The sequence below is a fragment of the Lipotes vexillifer genome, unplaced genomic scaffold (assembly GCF_000442215.2).
Source record: "Lipotes vexillifer unplaced genomic scaffold, Lipotes_vexillifer_v1.1 scaffold306, whole genome shotgun sequence".
NCBI classification, from domain to species: domain Eukaryota; kingdom Metazoa; phylum Chordata; class Mammalia; order Artiodactyla; family Lipotidae; genus Lipotes; species Lipotes vexillifer.
Genome location: NW_006789814.1, coordinates 114104 through 118913, shown reverse-complemented (window position 1 = coordinate 118913; position 4810 = coordinate 114104).

Here is a 4810-nt window from a genome sequence, read left to right as displayed (position 1 = left end):
ACTCTTTCCTCAAACTCTATGAATTGAAAATTAAACCCAGATGATCCTGACCCATCTAAAATAGGAAGATCCAACGTTGTTGAAGTAGGATATCTTCTCAAATTAGGTTATAGGGGAAATGCATTTCCAAGTTCAGCTGGCAAGGGAAAAAAATACGCAAGGTGAGAATAGATTCTTCAAAAACAGAAATGGGAAAGCTTGTCTGTATTTTTATGAAGCTGAAAAAGATAACACAACACAAGAAAATACAGACCATTCTCTTTCACTTGTGAATATCCACACAAAAATCTAAATAAAATACCAACCAACAGAATCCGACAGTACTCGTGTTCCATGACCGAGTGGGGTTTCTCCCAAGAAGGCAAGTATTCCTCAAAGTACACTCCTTACTAATATAATTCAGTATATGAATAGCATAGAAGAGAAAAAAACAGAATCTCATCTGCACAGAAAACAAAAAGGCATCGATAAGATTCAAAATCCATTCCTGTTTTTAAAAGAAAAACTTTAAAAGAAAATACTTCCTTAATATGATAAAAAATATCCATTTCACTCCCCAAACTGGCATGATCCTTAATTGGCAAACATGGAAACTCGCCCACTAAAGTCTGCACAAGTCAGCAATATCTATTGTGATGCAGATTCTCCGACTCTCACCACACCCTCTCCCCAGATCCATCCTCCACCCAGCTCCTCCCTGCTCTGCTTTCCAGGAGGCCAACCTCTTTGGACTCCATCACCAGCCTCCCTTGCCCTGTGGTTTCTGGTTGAGTTCTTCCCCCATCAGGAGATCGGGGGCAGGAGAACAGAGGGGTCAGGGTCATGAGTCACCAGGCTGCCTTCCCATCTAGCTGTGGTAAGCAATGTTGTGTTCTACCTAAGACACAGCTCTTGTGAGGTACCCTCCTCCCCTGCTTTGATGAAGTTTTGCTAACTGCTTTCTTCACTTGCTCCTTCATGTGTAGGGGACATGTGAGAGCCAGCCCACTGTTGCCAGCCTAGCCCTGGGGTACTTCACCATCTCTTGTTGGGTTTCTTTAGCTTTGCCCACATTTTGGAAACAGTCTTTTCATTAAATGCTCGTCAATCAGTCTTGTTGGGTCTTCCCTATTTTCTGCACTGACACTGACCCATACATCACTCTCACTACTATATTTGATGTAGGTCAGGAGGCAGTAGCTGATAACCTGGACAAAGGGGAAGAAGTTAAAATAAAAATTGTTAAGGTGTATCAAAGAAAAATTGTACCAGCCACGCTAAACAGGCAAGCAAAACTATTCAAGACTATTGCAATAGGGGAGAGAGATTAAACTCAACTCCAAAAACTACAGGGACAGCTGGGGATTTATAACAAGTGGGGTGGGGTGAGAGAATCATTGGAAAGAAAATTATTGGGAGAAACTTAATAAGGTATCAAGGGTAGGGGGTGATTCTTGCTAAACTGGCTTAGCAGGATTCTTGCTGACCTGGGCTCAGCAGGCCAAAGACAGCAGACCAAGGACCACTGGTCAAGGATGGTCATCCAAGGACAAGGTCTAGTCAACAAGAGGGAACAAGGGAGCTTGACTAGAGTTTGGTCAAGGAGGAAGTCTTTGTTAGTTATTTTGAACTGAATGTCTGTGTCCCCCCAAATTCAAATGTTGAAATCCCAACCTCCAATGTGATGTTATTAGGAGTAGGAGGTGGGGTCTTTGTGATGTGATTAGGTCATGAAGGTAGAGCTCTCATAAACAGGATTAGCACCCTTATGAAAGAGACCTAGAGGGCTCCCTTGCCCCATGTGAGGACACAGTGAGGTGTCTTTGAACCGGAAAGTGGGCCCTCACCCAATACTGGATCTGCTGCATATTGATTTTGGACTTCCCAGCCTCTATAACTATAAGAAATATAGTTACTTATTTCAAATATAATATTTGTTGTTTAACCTATGGTATTTGTTAAGTCTGTGGTATTTTGTTATAGCAGCCCAAATGGACTAAGACATCAGGCAATATGATTTATATACCCTGAAAAACCCAAGTTTTCAAAATCAACTGAAAAAAATTGCAAACAGGAGAATATAAGATGACTGACTAAAAATACAACTTTAATAGACCAAAACCCATAGCCTTCTTACAAACCAGGGATTGACAAACCACAGTCCATGGTCTGGTCAAATCCTGCCTGCCACCAATTTTTGTCAATAAAGTTTTATTGGAACACAGCCATACCCATTTGTTTACCTATGGTCTATGGCTCTTTTTGCACTACAATAGCAAAAGTAGTTGCAAAAGAGTCGTTATGGGCCCCAAAGCTGAAAATATTTACCTTCTGATCCTTTACCGATGTTTAAAGGCCACTGCTATATACAAAGAACAATCTTAGTAGACTTTTAAAAACTCCCATTTAAAATAGCAAGCTACACATTGAGGACAGAGCTTAATTTCATAGCCAGGTTAACATGGCAAAAATCAGAGAAAATGTGTGCAAAATCCAGATTTGAAAACCAGACATAGCGAATATAAGCTACCTGAGAACGTGTAGACATTTTGATGAGGACTTTGGACTCCAAGGGGAGACAGAATGGTGGTTTGAGCTGACGTGCTCTGAATCCTAAGGAGGCCAGGGGGCCACAGCTAATGCTTGGGTAGCATAAATAATAAAAGCATGAAAACAAGTATGATAGCAGAGACATTTACCAAGGGCCCAGGAGCAGAGTTAGCAAGGTACAGTGTTGTTTAGAACTGATTCACTGTCAGAGAGGAAAATGCATTCCAGGCTGTGCCAAAGATGCAGTGGACTGGATTTGGCCCACCTGTATTAAATTATTCCTCTTAAAATAATTAGTGTGTTTTCCTTTTCCTGATTGGACCCTGATTGACACAGTGAGAATGAGCCTTAAAATTTGTCACATTCTAGTGAAGTGTTCTGAGAAGGGTTGATCTTCTCTCCCTCCATTCCAAGTCAGGACGATCAGAGCTAATGAGACTTAGCTCAGGGACGGTTCCTACTGCTATCTGAGAAAAGATATTCTTATCCACTGGACTCAAAACTAAAAGATAAGTTTTCATGGAGCTAATCATAGTCATTCTACCACCAAGAGAGGAGAGTCTACCTGAGAATGGAGCCTATACAGAGTTCATCTAACCTCTAGATCCAGCCATGCCTGAAGCCCACTGTTTAAATAAGCACTGAAAAATTACCTTTTGTCTTAAGCAATTTGACTTCCATTTCTGTTACTTGCATCTAATGGAGTTCTCAATGATACAGACACACATAAATAGATATGAAAACACAGGTGACTAAAACCCCTTAGATTACCATTATTTGTTCATTCATTTAACAAACACACATGAGGTGACTTAGTTTGTCAGACACTCTGCAGAGATAAAAGATACAGCCCCTGTCCTCAGCAATTAGTGGATCATTTTAGAAAAATACTGCTCAAGCCTTCCAACATGTTGCATTTTTACAACAAAGGCAATTAATCAAGTCCTGGTGCTTAACTTTAAAAAATAAAGTATTGGGCTTCCCTGGTGGTGCAGTGGTTGAGAGTCCTCCTGCCGATGTGGGGGACACGGGTTCGTGCCCCAGTCTGGGAGGATCCCACATGCCGCGGAGCGGCTGGGCTCGTGAGCCATGGCCACTGAGCCTGCGCGTCCGGAGCCTGTGCTCCGCAACGGGAGAGGCCACAACAGTGAGAGGCCCACGTACGGCAAAAAAATAAATAAATAATAAAAATAAATAAATAAAGTATTAAAAAATAAAGTATTTGAATCAAAGCTTGAATTCTTAGATACCCTACCTCAATAATAATTATAAATCTCAGTCCAAACTTAGGTGTTTAAGAAATCAGAGCTTTATTTTATATAACTCTGCTTAATTTCTACTTCAAACCTCATTTCTTTGGCCTGAAAATCTTAGGTGCTTCCCCACTGTCTCCCACAAGGTTGTGGTAAGGGTCTACTGGTTTTACATTGTGCTAATTCATCAAGGAGGATGTAGGACACACACGAAGTTATCCCCATTGATCATTGATCCACATCAAGCACACAGGAAGTTCACTTTGCTTTGGCCCCCTGTCCCCTTCAGGTCTGTGACATGCACTGCTAGTTGCTCTCCAAATATCCACCTCCACTTCTTCCTTAGTAACAGAACTCTATTATAAAAGCTAACTTCCCAGTCTCCCGTTCAGCTAGATACAGCCATGTGACTAAGGTCTGTCTAGTGAGATATAAGTAGATATATTATATGTGACTTCTGGGACAGAGCTTTCAAAAGGAGTTGCTTTGCCTGGGAGAAGCACTATTTCAACCTTCCTTCTGCCAAGAAAGCTGATGTGATGGCTGGTGCTCTGGTAGCCATCTTGGAATGTGAGGTGACCTTGAGAATGGAGACTATGAAGTGAGGATGGAGGAACGAAGAGACAGAAGGTCCCAATGACTCTGTGTAACTGGCACACAAGCTCTGGACTACTTGCCTCTGGACTTCTTTGTGTTTTTTAGACCACTTCTGCTTAAGTCACTCTATTAGGAGATGGTGGTCTCTGTTACTTGCAGCCATATATAATTCCTGTTTCAAAATCTACTAGCTCTCTCTGCTGCTCTGCCAGGTCAGAAACCCAGGAATCTTTACAAGGTCTCCTTTTCCAAGTCTGGGGAAAAGGCTCTGTGCTCAAACCCTATTCTCATTAATGGGTTTAGGATTTTGAAGTGTGAGGGAGGAAAAGGAGATGGGTCTGTCACAAACCCTGCCAGAGGCAAGAACACAGAGGGGCTCACTGCTTAATTGGGGGTGCTGGGAGAGAAATAACAGGAAACAAAAAGAAAAC